We start from the raw sequence: 18,207 nt of genomic DNA, 5'->3' as shown, positions 1-18,207 counted from the left end.
CTGGTAGTTTTCTATTCAAACGTATACAGAAAATCCTGCTTTCTCTCAGTCTCCATGAAACTTCATCAAACTCAAAGGTAATAAAGAATACCCTTACAATAATTAATGCTATACAATATCTATGTGGATTTTTTCCCTTCCCCCCTCCCCCCAAATGGCCTATATTATACAATCACTTTATAAAGCAACCGATGAATAGTTGGAGGTCAAACTTTATTTCACAGCCACTGATCTGAGCTTAGATGAACTCTTTTCCTGAACTACCTATTACCTATATTGAAGATTACAGAAGGGTGAAAAAATTAGATTTTTATAAGTGTTTTCTTTCTAAATACAGTCTTGCTTTTGAAAGATTATTAATCCCCTCTATCATGAACATTGCACTAATTGCCCTTAGCTTACTTATAAAAGATACAACCCAGAAAAAAATGGCAATGAGAGTAAAAGACCCTCTCTGCAAGAAAGACTATTATCCAAGTTTTCCTCTGTGTAGGACTTCAAGGAAGTATCTGTGACTCTAATTAGCTCTTTCTGATCTTTATTCTTAGTCCAGGCTTCAAAACTCATACTCCATGAGCATAGTGGATTGCATTTCCCTGACAACATCTGCCACAAGGATTACAGAGTAACTCATAGTGACAGGTCAGTGATTTAACTTTTCCTGACTAAATATTGAGTACAAGTTCAGTTTATTAATGAGTGGAAGGAATTTTTTTTACTTTGCTTTGAAATGACTTTTATTTTAGAAAACAATTTTAGAGAGCATGTTCATTTTACAATTCCTCTTTTCAAGACTGTGAATCATCACATGAAAAGGAACATAGAGTCTCTGTATAGGTGCTTATTTTGTTAAAGAGTCAAGTGGTTTACTAGAAAGAGCAGCCCAGCACGTGTGAGTTGTAAACATTTTGGTATCTTTTTTTGTGTCTGGTAAGATGAATAAACTCGAAAGAATCTAGTTACAGTATTAACTTTCTCATAGAATTTTTTTTATAAATCTTAGCTAAATTGCATAACCTATCTTGGTTCTTTTGTTTGAAAATTACACAAGCACAGTAGAGAAATAAAGTTCATCTGATATGGAGGTATTAACAAAAACTAAAATATATTTTCTCTATTTATATGCATTGGTAAATTATCTATATGCATAGATATCACAGTATCCACAATTATGAACTGTGAACAAAACTATTACCTGTGTCTTCAAAGTTAACTAAGCTGTTTAAAATCATCTCAAAGAGGCTAAATTTTAGAATGACTAGAGAAACACATTTTCTGAAGTATAGCATTTTTAACTACTTCTAACTTTCAGAATATGATTTAAGGAAAATATATGTAGAAAACTGGATCCTTGACAAACAAAACAAACCAACAAGTATATTATTTTTCATAAATAGTATTTTGATCCTGAATAGCATGTGATTTATTGGCCAAATTTTCTCTTGCCTATGCCATAGCTACATGTAGATTTCAATGACAATTTTTTAATATTTTCATTACTTATGTGCAGTAATAAAATTGGATATCTTCATTTTTCTGAAGATTAAATGGATCCAGCTACAGCACCTTATTTAAATAATAACACATTAACTGTCTAATTTGTGTCACCTTAACTATGCTTTACGCCACTGTTATTCAATTACTATCATATTTCAGCTAACAACAAAATTTTCGGAGCATAAAAAGGAAATAGTGTTTTTGTAATCCCTATTTCTGATGAACAGCTTGTATAAACTAACAAATAACATTTAACTACTTATTTAGAGATTTTTCTTCCCTGTTCCCCAGAGTACAATCGGAGAACCTGACATGCATTAGAAAATATATACACTGATACAAACCAGAAAAAACTAGGTTTATTTAGGGAGAGAAAATATAGACTAATAAAACGAGATGCCTTCATTTATACAAAGTCCGAAGAACAGGCCTGTTGAAGTTCAGTTAAACACATAAAGCATTAGACTTTTCCCACAGACATATTTGTTTTAATTTGAATGTCAAAAGTTTTTTGCTCTTTCTACAAGCTCTTTTTGATCCCCAAAACCCTCTCCACTGTTACTAGAATTGTCCCTAATAACATTCTACCTGTAAAAACTATGAAAATTTTGCCATATTTTGGAAAGTGCTTATACCACAGATGTTTGAGAAAATGATTTTACATTTTTTCTGATCTATCATAAATGAGTATGAGTGTGATAAATGTTGTAGTAAGACATGAATGCAGGATAAACTTTCTACAAAATAGACCAAAAAATGGTAGATCGGAGTTACATTCTCCAAACCTGTGAAATTAAATAGTCTGAAACAGTATTACTCAAGCTTTCTTTAAAATTTTCACATCTCAAGAGATTGCCTCCACACTTGTGATCATCTTTTACTCGTTTGTTAAATCCGACCTTACTTTAAATTTGACCTGGAACTCCACACAGATATTGCCTGGTGGGAAACAGTCCATAAGATTTATCTTTGCTTCTTTGTTAGATTCTGAGCTTACATTAGTATGACTGTGCTATACTGGCTTATTGAAATATTCTGCAATGAATAATACTCATTAAAAAGAAGCTTGATTTTTATTTTTTTCTTTGCTCATTCCTGCAGCAATACCTTTCCATTATCCAATAAAAAGCTTAGTATTATCACAGCAAAAAAGCAGGTATAAGTGGCTTCAAGTTCAGGCAAAGTTATGCAAACCTATATATTACATAATACTAAACAGTTACAGTTTGAATACAACCAACTTTAACTGTTGAGATCTATTGAATTTTGGAAAATTAGAGAGAAGTGAGACAAATCTCGAAGATATATTCTTCATTGAATTCTAGAAATTTGGTCTTAGCTGATCTAGATTTTTTTTATTAATTTCTTTCAGACAGCCAAAAAAAGGCAGTTATATTTCAGAGGGAAGATTACTACACATGTAAGTTCCTCATGATAGTTATGAAAGCTCAACAGCATAGAATAGTACAAGGAATTCCAGAAACTATCCTAATATTACATTTGAGAACACATGCATGTACCAAAGCATTTTCATTTTTACATACAATAAACAGTTATGTAATATTTTGGTAGTGTGACATTTTAAAATAACTAACAATTGGCATTTAATTTGAGTGAAGTATCATGTTGGCAGTCTTTCACAACAATATCCCACTAATTGATTAATTAAGGTTAAGAGGACTGAAAATATCAAATAAATTTATAATCTGAGACAAATTAATTTTGTTGGCAGTTAAAATTGAGGCTGACAAAGAAGGTCCAACAGCAGAAAAGTGGAAAAGTTCCATAAAATAATGCTAGAAAACTTTTTTTCCCCAGTTTAGAAACACTTGGGAGAAAAAAAAATCTAACCTAGACAATTATTTATCTAACCTTGGTTAACCCTTAGTTTCTTATCAATGAGGGGAAAAGGTTTTTTCAGATGACCTGACAAACAGAAAGTTTTAAACTAGTTTGAAATGCATGAATTTTTAAATTTGAGAGCTTCCAGAACATGTCCATCTAGAAACTCTCTTTTTCATATGAATATACCTCCTGTTTGAAAGTGCAACTTCTGTGAATATTTGTAACTGTGTAATACAGGGCCAAAAGTGCAGCAAATAGATGCAAAAAACTTAGGGATCCAGGATAAAAGTTGGATTATACCAACATAATGTGTTTGTTCTTTGGATATAATTATTATTAAACCATTTTTAACACCACTCAACCTTCTGAACCTCAGTGAAAAGATAAATTATATTAGAAGTAATAAAAATAGTTGAGGCACCTTGTGGTGTATGAAGTCTTACTTTGCATTATTATTTTACACTTCCAGAAAATACATCTAGATCCAGGAAAGGAAAAAACAAAACCAAAAACCCAAAACCAAACCAGAACTAACAAACAAAAACCCACAAACAAAACAAAAACCATAAAACCCAAACCCCCCAAACCCCCAAATCCCTATTTTAACAATCTCTTTTGTATAAGGAAGTGCTGTAAATTCCTTGAGATCCAAGTACAAAATGGTGCTGAATTCAGTAGAAAAAAAAAGGAGAAATACAATTGTTTTAATATCCAATGATTAATTCCTTGTTTTGCTTTGCTTTTATGTGTGGCTTTTGCTTTCCCTGTTACACTGTTTTTATCTCAATGTATGAATTTTCTAGCTTTTACTCTCCCAATTCTCTTCCCCATCCCACTGGTTGGGAAGTGAGCGAGCCGCTGAGCAGTACTTGGTTGCTGGCTTGGGTTAAACCATGACAGGGCTCAAAATCAATTCTTGGGAAAATTGTAGCGCCTAATGCACCTGTCTAAGACTTATTTCTTCTCCCACGCTAGTTCCCTCTTCTCCCTCCTGAGATCTATAAGCACATACTTAGGATATCCATACAAAGAATCCTTATCAAAGGATTGACAGGCTTCATTAAAATAATTCTTTAAACCTTGATACGTGCCTAAAGTTTGCTGGTTTTTTAAGGACAGTAGTTCGTCTAATAAAAGATATGAAAAAATATGAAATCTGTCTACACAGATAAGCCAATTTGCAAATTCTTAAATATTAGCTTGTGCTTTCTGAGACATTTTAGGCTGAGAGCCCCTCAGCTTAGTCACATAATCAGACAAATCAGGACTACGATTAGTATCAATGATATGTAAACTTTCATATCATAGAAAAAGGGAAAAGGACACAATTCTTTGAATTTTATATAGTGACAAACAGAACAATTTACCACATCCTAATGGAAAAAATCTGTCGAAACTCAGAAAGCTTACAAAGCCCTTCTTAGAAAAGTGAATTTGGTGAACAGTGTACAAATTGAAAAAAATCCTTCTGGAAGTGCACAATGTGTCACAAAACTACAAAAAAAATGACTGCATGTTATTGGGCACAAATTATTATACCTAATTATATAGTCCCATAAATTAAGTAGATTTTTTTTTAACTGCTGATTTCAACAAAAGCATCAACATATATCATTACTGGACGCCAACTCCGGAATTATTCAGTGTAAGAAAACATTTCATATTTATGTGGTTAATAGAAACAACTCTGCAAAGGCATATGCTGGAGCAGAATATGAAGAGGTAGATCTTCAAGTGATTAGGAAAGTGTACACATTTTAAGTCTTGACCAAGGTATTTTCAAGGCTGGTACTCCCCTTTTAAAGTATGAGAAATGGAATGAATATAGGAAAAAAGGATTTATATTTTAAAGTAACATTTTAGAATATTTGTACCACTTTAGCTCAAATCTGAATTCCTTTTTTAGTAGCAACTTTTCTACCTGGTCATCAGGGAATGACATTCTGGAAGCAAGGTAGCCTAGGGAATGAAGAAAACTGTCTGGATATAAATTTGTTATGACCACATGGAAAAATTAGGCAAGGATTCTCTCCAGTTACCTGAAGTCAGCATTGAAAAACAACTAGCTGATGCAGATGGGCACATTTCCTCACCCTGCAATAACGGAGAAAGATGAGGTACACTGTGCGCTACAGTGCACTACAGACTGCAAATGTGTCAATTTGACTATACTGTGTAAAAATGTGAGTGAACAGACAACGGGATGAAACGACGCAGATCCATCATAGGTGAATGGAATCAATTTTTCTATCAATATTATGTTCCTTTCAAAAGCGAGGGGCTGCGCTGGCAGAGGTCTCTGAGGATGAGCAGAAATGGTGTCTCCGTGTCAACCTGAGGCTCCTCCAGGAGAAACGGAATCACAGAATAGTTAGGGCTGAAGGGACCTCTGGAGATCATCTAGTCCAACTCCCTTGCCAAGGTAGGGTCACCTAGAGCAAGTTACACAGGAACGTGGTCATGTAGGTTTGGAATGTCTCCAGAGAGGGAGACTCCACAGCCTTTTTGGGCAGCCTGCTCCAGTGCTCTGCCACCCTCAATATAAAGAATTTCTTCCCCATGTTGAGGTGGAACTTTTGTTTTAGTTTATGGCCATTGCTCCTCATCCTGTCTCTGGGCACCACCAAAAAGAATCTGGCATCATCTTCTTGACACCAGCCTTTGAGATATTCATATGCATTAATGAGATCGCCCCTCAGTCTTCTCTAGACTAAACAGTTCCCTCAGTCTCCCCTCATAAGAGAGATTCTCTGGACTCCTAATAATCTTTGTAGTCCTCTGCTGGACCCTCTCCAATAACTCCTTGTCTTTCCTTTTCTGAGGAGCCCAAAACTGGACACAATATTCCTGATTTGGCCTCACTAGGGCTGAGTAGAAGGGGAGGATCACCTCCCTCAACCTGATGGCCACAAACAGGTTCAGAAGACATGCATCACAGAAGGTAAAGAAAAAGAGAAATACCACCTCGAAGCCAGGCATAGAGGCAAGGTGCCAGCCTGGAAGGTCATAGGGTCCAAGAGGCTAGGTGACTATAAGCCCATTTTTTGTTAAAACACTTTACTAGAATTTTCTCTATATAAAAGCAGATATATATTGATATGTGTATTGTTATGAGGATTTTTTCCTTTTTTTTTTTTTTTTTTTTTTAATAGTTTTGGTCTTTTTTGGGAACTTGTACGGGAAGAGATCCAACTTTACTGACCTCAAAGTTCTGGAAGAATCACCCCTTTTCAAAGTTTAAGAGGGGAAAATCATGCTGAATGCTGAGGTGAGGCATGCAGGCATATTATGCAGTCAGACATGGTCTTTCTACATTTTTTCTGAGCTAATGGGATGCAAGCTGATGCCCGTTCAGAAATCATGTCAGAGAAGTTCCCCATACATCATCACAGAAGTTGTCTTTCCCAAATTTCATCACTGTAACAAAGCTCTCCAGTTTTATGAGAGCTCAGACTTTCTACAAGACTCTAGGCATTCAGATCATGACTTCTACTAATCTGCCTTTTGTCTGCCTGACACACTTTGACAGAATGATGCAGGTTGTTTCCTGTTGTGTATGCTGTTCACATTTGAGACCTCTGCTTAATTTCACTGGGGACATACTGGGTGATTTTGCCAGCTGGATGATAACCACCATCCCACGCCGAATGTTGTAGGGCACTGCAGAGGCTGGAAGTGACCTGGGGCCATGTGTTGGCCCTTCAGGGGCTCCCTTGGCCCCATCATGGCAGTGTCTGGCAGCCAGGACCAGGGCAGCCAGGAGGGTATGGGGGCAGCCCTGAACAGGCTGAGACCAGGCTCGGATGTGGACCCATGGGTGGGCAGGGCAGGGCTGTGGGGAACTGGAGACCAGCCCTGCTGTGGGGTCACTGGGACAGGGGCTGCTGGCCCTGGGGGTCCTGGGCTGTGGGGAGGTGGGGGAGCCCCAGGGGTTGTGAGGGATGGTCAGGGCTGGCAGTGCCCTTGGGGAGCTGAGAATTGCTCAGGCACATAAATAAAAATATTGCTGAATCAGGGCATTAACAAGAGCATATTGATAGAAATAGTAAAAGAGATCATGCAGTGCCTTTCACTTTATTGAACCATTTAGTGAATGATTTAATTCCTGTTTGCATTTTTGACTCCCTCTGTGTTAACTAATTCTGTTTATAGAATAATTAGTCAACTACTTAATTGAAACAGAAACAAAATTTAGTGTATTTCTAAGTTTGTAAATTATAATTAGGCTGCTTATTAAATTGCATTTGCACAAATTATACCTCTTCATGTATAAAAGGAAACATAGCTAAAGGATTTAGTGTTTTAAAACATCTGTGAGTGCATATGTCAGAGGCTGTGTGTGCCAGGTACATGATTATCTGTTAAGGTAAAAAGAACAAGTTCAAAAGAGTTGTCTTTCAAAAGGTTTAAAAAATAAGAAGATAGTTCAGAGATTTGCACCTTTGAAAAAGTCTGAACAGTTTTCCCATGTCCCATGCTCTGAAGGCAGGCAGACTTTGCTGTGTTTAAACTATTTTAATAAAGTAACACCCAAAGTTGAGGACTTTTGGGTAAGAATTCACTGCAGCATATCTAGTTATTATTATTCCTGTATTATGTAGGCCAATCTACATATAGGAGTTGGACTCAATAATCCTGATAGGTCCCTTCCAATTCAGCATGTTCTATGATTCTATGAATTAGATACAGTTGAAAAAGAAAAGCTGTTAGCAATGATCCTTTGCAGGTTGGTTTTTATGACTCAGTATTGGTCGTTTGAATTTCAATTGTGAATTCAAATGAACACTACACTAAAGGTTCCTTGGAAATCCTTGTGATTTCCTGAAACACTAGATTTTGCATTCAATTTTACAGTTTGCAGACTTAAAGCTGTCTTTTGATTACACATATAAGGAGACTTGCAATGCATTGTATTACTGAATACATTTTGTCATTGTGAACTCGTAGTATTCTTGCTTCCAAAAAGAATATCCACAACCTGTTGCTATAATATCACAAGAATTCAGTAGCCATGCAAAGTTAAGATGTAGAAACGAGACTTGAGAATTAAGAATTAGATCTACACAAACCCAAGGATTTCATGCAGCATATTCCTCAGGCTAACATAGCAATTTTTAGTTAAAATCATAAAGTTTTAGAAACATTTCTTATCTTATTCAGAGTATTTACTCTGAGTTCTGATGATAACTTACCCTCACAATTGTAAAGCTGCACTTTATTTTAATTTTAATTTCCCTCAATTAATTTCACAGCTACTGGACACTACTCCATCTTTCCAGTTTAAAATATTACCTCTAATTTTGGATGGCTTCTACTTGTCTCTTATCTATGTTGGTAAGTATAGAATCAGGTCAAAATTACTGGGAACAAGAAGGAAGGAGTAGTACCATTCTCAAGTTGCAGATGAGTGTATAGCTCATTGCTTTAAAATACGCATTTTGAACATTTGAGTCCTATAGAGATAGAGCCCTATAGCTTTATGCACATAAAGATACCCAACAAAATTATTTAATTCACATTAAAAACCACTTCATTTATCCCTACTCTTTAGTCCTGAGCCAAAAAAAATATTTGAAGCATATCTGAAGGAAGCAGCCACCCTAAAGAAGGTTTCTCAGGGACTGCATATTTAAAAGCCACATTATTCACAAATGCATACAACATTTTTTAAACTAATATTACACTCTGATGCCAGTGCATTAATTAAATTGATTTGGAAGCTGCCTATAAGAATAATCTTAATTTAATAGTGATATACAGTTTTCTAACATTAAATCTCGTGACAATCACTATACCTTTGCTTGTAAGTCAGATAGTGTATTACACAGACCTTAGGGTGAAATGGTGTGTCTTTCACCTTTGTGTGACATAAAAACAAAACAAAAAAATCCCTTTTATAGGACAGTAATTGTCCAAACACTGTTAGTTGTCTCACAGTGTGCTTCTAAGTTAAAGCTCTAAATGGAAATCGCCAAACTGGGCATCAAATTAAACAAATCAAATTTACTAGGATTTTACAACCTCTTTGTAAAAGACTGAGAAAGTGTCAAAGGAGTGGAGTAATGGTGAAACGCAGAATTTAGTTCTGCATCCTCTTTCTTTTAACAAAACATCACAAGAATCATATCTCCTGATTTTTTTAAAAGTCTAAGTAATTTTTTCCATTAGCACTTAGATACAAAATCAACACTTTCAGAGGATTTCCATTTATGCAAAAACTCGACTGACTTTAACAACGATAATGTCTTAAGATAAAATGAGTCACAGTGGTTTTTTTCCAGCCTGAAATCTGAGTCACAAAATTATCTTAAAAATACCATCACAAGTCACAGCTGTTTTCAGTAATCACTTAAAAAAGGGTTTTTAAAAAAAAAAAAAAATAAAAGAAAACCCCTCACTTAGGTAAATAATTATTAAAATCAATAGCTGAAAAATATGTTTTGCAGCAATTTATATATTACCTATTACATTAGCCATAGAAAGTTTTCAAAGTAATAGATGATTTAGGTTTTTTCAAGCAGATTTTGAATAAAAGAATTTCAGTTCAAAGTAATGTCATTTAAGATTTTAATACTTTTACATACTGAAGACAGAACAGTTTCTGTCTTCATCTAAATTTAGTTCTAGAGGTTGTGACATTACAGCAAATCTGGTTTAATCATACTGGTAGTTTTACATGTAAATTAATGCATGTACTCATACAGAATTACAGCATTAGAGAATCATTAACAAAACCAATGATGGGCATTCCCCCCAGAATATGGGATCCCTAATGAGCTATAATTTGGATTTTAAATGAGAATAAATTACCATGCCAACAGTTCTTTAAACACAGGTTGTTTTTTGAGCATATTTTCACTATGCAAAATGTAACTGGAAGTGAATTAATCATTTAACTTCAGCAAAAAAATCAAATGCATTGAAATAAAACTTGTCTAACTGCCCTTTTAAATTTTAATTTATTAGGATTGTTCTCTTAGAATAACGATTGGTATTAAATCTCTCTTTACATTTACTTGAAGAAGAAGAAAAGTTTTACTTGCCTACCAATAAATCAGATATCCCATTTACTTGGGAATTTTAGCATATCATGAAGATAGTTACATTCAAAAGTATACATCACGGACATATAGAAGTGGCACACAATAGCCAAAGGAAATACTAAGTACTGTAAAGTAAAGTGGTAAAAGGAGCATCAAACATGATCTTTCAATTTTAATATGATATTAAAGGCAATTCAAGGAATGTGGCTATTTATTTTGTGCTTTGTTCATTTATTTTCTTGCTGTCTTCTGTCTTCATAGTAAATGCAATGAGACAAAATCTGGTTGAATTCTTGAAGCTGATTGATAAAGTACCTGAAGTAGTTAAACATACATGAAGTACACTGAAAGTGAAAAATCACTGTTCATGCAATAGCCAATAGAATTTCTGGTAGAGCCCAGATCCTCACTAAAAACAGTTAATAATTTCACATGACTAAACAAAACCATAAAAGATTCTCTTTTTATCGTGTGTTGGAAGAAATGCAATATTGCAGTAAGCAAAGAAACAGGTATTGCAGAAAAAGTCACCCTGAAGAAAAAGATTCAACAATAATTAACCATCTTGCCTGAAAGTCTTCTATTTGTCTTCATGATGTGAAATAATAATTTATGCAAATTTTTTTAAATATTTCAAAAATTATTGAAATCCGAAGAACATGAAACTGTTCTCATGGGATGAATGTCTGGAACTGTGGTATAACTTACAGGCTCTAGGGCAAAGTGTTTCTAGTTTTGACCATCTACAGCTTTCATTATCCATTTAGAAGGGACACGTGAAGACAGACACTAAGTATTTATTAACAATTCTGCACAAGACAACTAACTCCGCAGGTGTCTTGCACAGAAATGAATTGGGATACTTCATATCCTCAGAGTAGGTATGTCTTTTAATCCTTTCCCCTGCCCCCTTCCCTTCCCAGTTCCATTTGTTTAGTGGGCTTAGTCATACTCTGAAGTTGAAACAGGGTATATGTACATTAGTGCTGTAAATTTGCACTAGAATGTGCTTTTGAAGTGAAACTTCTAAACATCCCCACTTGTCATGCTTTTGATTTATGTCACAGAGTACTAGCAGACTACACAAACTGGATTTGTTCCAGATGAAAATAAATTAAAAAATGTGGCCCAGGAGCCCAAAAATATTCTTCAATCACTTATGAACATTCAGTCCCAGGTGTGAAGTCCATGCCTTCCTCCCATCCCCACCCAAACGCATACAGTCTCTATCAACTGTGTTTCAATATGTAGATCTGCCTTTACTTGCTAACATACCATAGTCACAGTCACTCAAATATCTTGCTGGAAAGTGATCTTGGATCTAATGAGTCAGACTTCCTTTTAATTTTTATTTCAGAAGTAAATATTTTGTACATTATGAATTTTAGAACTTCACAGCAACCACTGGAAAAAAGAGTTACCCTATTGTATAAACAGATAACCATGCTTAACTTGAGTAGCCTTATGCAAGTCAGTGAAAACACTACATATATACAACTATTCATATAAATGTGCTAGATATAAAAGTATCTAAAAGAAGGAATACACATGGAAAAAACCCCAACACCTATGGCTGTGATGACATCGGGTATTTCTATGTAAGGCTTCCCTTACAGAATTTTCTTCTTCATTTAGTTCGTCCTAATTATAGGAAGACATTTTGGCTAGTGATATTGAAACAATCTCTTTGAAAAGGTCAAAGAAAAACCCTTAAAAATATTTCTACCAAATATTTTGGATTTGACTTGGAAGACAAGATATGTCACGGCAGGAAATGTTTTTGTTAAGGTATGTTAGCATCCCAAATTTGTGGACATATGAAAACTTTTAAACAAAAAAAAGATAACTCCTTGCGTAATAGTTTTTCAATACTATTACTAAAATTTACTGCATATCTAGAAAGCTGACCGTACCTGTGACTACTCTTCTACATATTCATTTTTTAAAAATTCCTGACATAACTGTTGGTTGCCTACCATGTGATATAAGGTTCTAGCATTTTACGTCTCAAGTACGCACCCTTAAAAGTTGTATTTACTTCTTTACTGGCCTACAGAAGCCCTTTGTCATGTTTTACCTGGTTGATAACATCATAAAGCTTGGAAAATGTCAGTATATGATTCTTACTAGCACTCTTTCTGCTTGAGTTAGTATTCATAAGTAATTTACAACACAGTGAGAAGTCGGTTTTGAAATCTGAAAGTGATGAAGTGATTAAGATTATTGTTTCCAACAGTAAAGGAGACTGACTTTTGTACTTCCTCCCTTATCTTGAATACAGTATGGAATAAATCTATACTTCTTTCCCTTAAAATTAACTATCCAACACATTCTTAAGCTTTTTTTTTTTAAGCTTGGACAGATACCAAACCACCAAACTTATTTGCTTCAGAACTGCATAAAATCCTGATGTACATATGCATAACTTTCATTTTTAAGTCCAGTTATTTACTCAGAACATCTGAATGGTTAGTTTCCTTGAGAAAATCAACTTATACATAAGCTAATAAAATAACCTCTGAACATTCGGGTGCTGACTTGCAATGGCAAGAAAAAGTGATAGGAGATTTACACCTGTGTTTACACAGGTTTCTCATGTTAATTTCTATGGCAGAGTATGCTTCTGATCATCAAGCATTCCAGTTAGCATCAAATCCCAAGAGAAGACATGGTGTAGTTCTAATATGTTCTTTACAGTGGTGTTATCCACAAATTAGTAAAGAAATATTCAATACTATGGCCTAGTAGAACTGGCATGTGTAAACCTCATTTTGCAGCCGCATTGTTCGGGGGCCAACAGGAAGTCTGGCTGAGATTAAATGCATCATCATCACTGACCGGTAACAGTGTTGTCTGTGCCCTACAGAGACGAGGACCAGAGATCAGACTGGGAGAGATTCAAGGCGTGAAGGGACATATATGGCAATTAAATGGACGCTTTTATACCAGAATGGACACTCTTACACCGGATATGACATTTCCTGGACTTGACAGTTTTACCCCAGTTTCACCCCAGTTCATTGTTAATGTTGTTGTGAAGTTTCATATACCCTGGTTTATTGTTGAAAACTTTATACCCTCCATATTGTCCTCTTCTTCCCTCAGACTTTCCCGCCTAAACCTGTTTGTCACCCTGTCCTCCCCTGCTTTCCCGCTCCTCTGCACCTGATTGGCCCCGGTTTGCTGCAGTGCAGAGAGAGCTACCATTGGCCCTTTCCCCTAGAGACCCAAAGTTGCCACCCACCTTCTCCCTGTCTCCCAACCGCTACTCTCCCTGAGCTGCCTGTCCCATGCTCCTCCCTAAGCCTGAGTCCACCCCCTGAACCTACCCAATTTAAGTCCCTGTTTGCTTTAATAAAGTTTGGCATTGCTTCCCGACCTCTGCTGTGTCCGAACCCTCTTTGCAGTGCCGTGGTCCCATTTCCCTATTCCCCCCGGACCGTGGCACTACAGGAGTTGTCACCATATGACAAGTTGTCATCATACCAGAGTCTGAAACTGATGGTCTGAAAAATGCAGCAGTGGAAAGCAGTTACACCCCACAAACGCTGAGTGTTGTAATAAGATCAAATGGCAGTCCTTATATGCAGAAGAGGTTCAGAAGAGGATGTGTCATTGAATGTGCTGTACAAAAAAAAAAAATTAATTAATTGAAAAAATATATTAATATATATGAATAAAAGTACATTTATGAGATATGTGATATGCATTTTATGCTATTACAAGAGATATCTTCATCTTAGTTCAATTTCTGTGTAATTCTGAACGAAAATTCACCATATATAACTTCTTTTAGAAGTGGACTAAGAAGAATCTTGGAGAAGGAAAGTATAACAAAGGAAATTTGGAAGATACTGTATTGCAATGAAACTAGAACAAAGGACACAGATGTGAACATTTAAAGGCATACCTCTTGAGACAACCTGTATGAAAATTTAAATATCTTGATATAAAAAGTATAAAAGACTTCAATGTGCAGATGCTGGTCAGGTAACTAAGCATTAACTACAAGCTCTTAACCAAATTGTTGCTGATTTCTGAATGTGCTCCTAAAGCTCCTGGAAATCTTTATAGAAACATGTAAATGATTTATTACCCACTGATTTTTCTGTGCATGACTTTGTCATTTCTCTGGCTGTAACTTCTAGTTCTAAGAATGTATTCTCTTTGATTTCTGAAGACTATCTTTCTGGAATAATATCAGATGAGTCATAAATGAGTTCTTCAAATCAAGACTTTATCTTCCCTAAAATATTTAAGCTTCTTTATGGGGACAAAGTTTGACCTTTTAAGCACTATTCTGTTTCTTAATGCTGGGAATTTGGCTGCAGATAATAATCTTCAACATTCCTTTTTCATTTTGAGCCTTTTGTGATTGTATCTACAAGAGATTTGATTTGTGGCCATATAACATATTGTACTACTTAAATCTGTCATTTCATGTCCACAGTGCACTCGATTTCTTTGATTATCAAGAAAGAGATGCCTGAAACATTTCTGGTTTTATAAAGCTCAGAAAGTTTCATTTTCCATTGAAGTAAACCTTTATGTAGAAGTCTTGAAAACTTATGAGCAGATGTATTTTCTTCAAAAGAAATTAAGAGTTTGGCAGTACTATCACCGTAAAATTTCTGCTCTAATGTAATAATCTGTAACTGTGCTAATCACATGACAAGTTTTAGCCAAACTAAAATTACTTCCATTTTGGTTTATTTCAATTTTTACATTTATATCTACTTTCAGTGAAAAATACTTATGGGTAGGTATTTATCTATGATATTCATTTACATTTATTTTCCTGGTAATTAATTTTTTAAACCAATCATCTTCCTTATCATGTGTTTGTCTCTTCCTTAATTTTACAGAATTTTCTCTAACTTATAAAGTGCCAAAAAATGAAAATGCGACCACGCGGCTTTACAAAACTTCCTCTCCTCAGAAGAATAGCAAGAAATGGGAAATTATGTCAATGAAACTGTTCTTTGCTTTTGACTAAAAGGGACATTAAAAGTTTTGAGAAAGGTTCTTGTTCCATAATTGTTTGAACTGCTAATCATGCACTATTTATCTAGTTAACCTATAGATAAGAAATGTCCATAATTAAAAAATATAAAGAACTTTTTCAGATTAATGATTTGATGACTATTCCTGACTTATTTCAATGCAGATAAACATATGCACGCTAACGAAAATACCAAGGAAAAAACAATATCTCTGCTCTGAATCTCACCAGAGAAAATTTCTCAGCTACGGTTATATTCTTCAAAAATGCATAGGTTTGAATGATCACAAAACAGCTGTTGTTGCTGCAGGTCTGAAAAATAATTTCATTGCAATTATGCAAAAATAGGCTATAGGAAAAAGGAAGCATTGTCATTCTCTGGAGAACTACATATTGGAAACAAGTTGAAAATAATAAAGCATAAATTCTCTGGAATAGGCAAGTGCACTAAGTGCAAGTCCAATGCACAGGAAAGAACCTGCCCAGTGCAATAAAGTATGTGTTCATTATTTTCTTTTTTTTTTGTTCATAAATGACCACATCTTCAAAAGAAGAAACTTTAAAGTGGTTCTGTATATCTGACACTATCTTCTTGAGTGGCAGAATAACTAAAGTTTATCTGACAAAAGGAGAGATTATGTCATCTCGTTAGCTGTACATCAGTTTTGCTTCTCTATGATTAGCAACTCAACACTTACTATTTGTTCTTGCTATATGATTACATCACATAATTTACCGCATCCACTATTTAAACTAAGGCAAAAATGGGATTAGATAATAAAAACTGAATTCTGAGCTCAGAAATTCCTCCTTTACCAGGCAATCCAACTTTGTTGATGTTTTCACGTACCATATTTTTGTTTCTTAGTACAAACGAACCTGCAAGAAATTGAGCTGAATTGTAAAGTAGTCTGTATGTAAATACTGTGGTACACAGAAATGAACAGGATTTGTTATTGATCAATTCCTGTTCCTTCCAATTAGGACAGTGCTTTCAAATAAAAGCAAACTACATATTCTCTGCTTAACAAAACAGTGAGATATTGGGTTGTCTTACAAATTAAGTGACATAAAACCTTACTAGCTTCTATCTGTCTGTGGTGTTTTAGTGCTCCCTATCATTGCTGCAATACCATACTTAATTAAAATTTTCACATTACTTAAAGTAATGAAACAAACACAAAGTATCAGTCATTTTTTTGAGAAAGAATAATGTAACTTCTAAAAATGGAGGCTTGCAGTAAACACAGGTTTTAAGTTATTTTACACATTAAAAAAAAAAAAAAGCCAGCTTGAGGAGTGCCCCTGGCAATATAAAAGACATCAGACAAAAAGAAAATTATGTGGAAAAGCCTGAGTCACCAGACTTTATGTTCTTCTTGTAGAGGGCTAACTGCTCAGAATAATTAAGCCAACCATTTATTTCAGTTGATTCTTTATTCTCTTGTAGCTAAGGCAAACAAACTTGAGTGAACATATTGCCATATCTACTTCTTTCTTTCGTGTATTTCGAGTCTTTATTCTCTCTGTCCTTTTTGTTTCCACTAAGATATGTCTCCACAAAATAGCAATCTCTTTGTTCCACTTTCTACTCATTTCTATCTACTTAGAGAGGCTTTCCTTTGATCTGTTAATTTGCTAAACCCAGAATTGTTATATACTATTTTAAAACAAAACAAAAACAAAACAAAACAAATGAGTGTTTTATAGCTTTCTGGCTGTTATAAGAAGTTTTTTGTTTGATTTGGTGAATATTTTCCCTATTAGTCAAAGCTTACTTGATTACTTATATGTTTTCATAAGCTTTACAAATAATATTGAGCTTGCCCTGGAAAAAAATATACAGTGACTTGCAAGTTATGTGCTGCCAGACACAGATTCTGAATATTTTACTCCAGCAATTTTATTTAGGTTTTTTCTTATAGGAGAACTACCTGTTCACTAGGAAATAAATTAATAATACCTAAAATATTCCATATAAATAGAGGAAGTCAAACAGGGGGTTTTTTGTATCCTGAACTTGATGTTTAGTAAGTAATTAATCCCATTGAGGTGTGGTAAAACCAACTAAACAACCAACTAAAACCCAACAAAACACAAAAAACCCCATTATTTTTGAAGATGTGATGTCAATTCTCTTTCCAAGGTAGATATTTCTTAAGACAATTACTACAGGATTTAACACTGCTATGATAGTTTTCACCCTAGGCCTTCCTGGAGACCAGCTTGTAACCAGGAAGGAACTAGGAAGGTGACCAAGGAAGTGTTCTATGCTATTCCTTTCCGTAACCTGAGGTATAAATAAGGCATAGATAAGAGAGCTCGCGCTCTTCCTTTCCGGTGAGGTTCGAGAACGGTGGGTCCCTGTCTCGGTCTTGCTTATCTGGAGCTGAGGCCTACAGTGACTGCTGTTCTCTACCATACGTGAGGGAAGAGTGCTGGGCTGTGTCCAGCCGTCCTGCTTCTCTCAAGGGAAGTGGTGAGATTCTGACGGTTCTTTAGGTTGCTGGTTACCGGGTTTTTAGATTGCGCGTACCTGTTTTACTTCTGTCCCTTTTCGTCCTTTTTTGTCCTTTCTCCCTTCTCCCTTCCCCTCTTCCCTTTTAGGAAGCTATTTGGGGTTTCTGGGGTTATATGTACAGTATTCTCACTGTATATATCTGTTTTGTATGTAAAATATATATCTATTTTGCTATAGCTTTTTTTTTTGCTATAGTTTTTTTTTTTTTCTTCCCTCTCTGTTAAGCAGGCTTTCGCTGAGCATTGGAGATTTTGCCAGGGAGCCAGCTCAAACTTGCGCAACTGCATAGATTGACTACA

At 35.1% G+C, this 18,207-nt stretch overlaps 1 long non-coding RNA gene across 1 annotated transcript; it reads right to left on the bottom strand.

Annotated features, from left to right (window-relative positions):
- Positions 1–12,834: 12,834 nt before the first annotated feature.
- Positions 12,835–17,926, bottom strand: LOC135418398 (uncharacterized). The gene is made up of 3 exons (XR_010432428.1): positions 17,678–17,926; positions 13,826–14,009; positions 12,835–13,238 (listed from the first exon to the last, which is right to left on the bottom strand). It is a non-coding gene; the product is annotated as an uncharacterized LOC135418398 (long non-coding RNA).
- Positions 17,927–18,207: the final 281 nt, after the last annotated feature.

The sequence above is a fragment of the Pseudopipra pipra genome, chromosome 1 (assembly GCF_036250125.1).
Source record: "Pseudopipra pipra isolate bDixPip1 chromosome 1, bDixPip1.hap1, whole genome shotgun sequence".
In the NCBI taxonomy this organism is placed as follows: Eukaryota; Metazoa; Chordata; class Aves; order Passeriformes; family Pipridae; genus Pseudopipra; species Pseudopipra pipra.
Note: the sequence above shows the minus strand (reverse complement) of the source record. Positions and strands in the feature narration are given on the sequence as shown.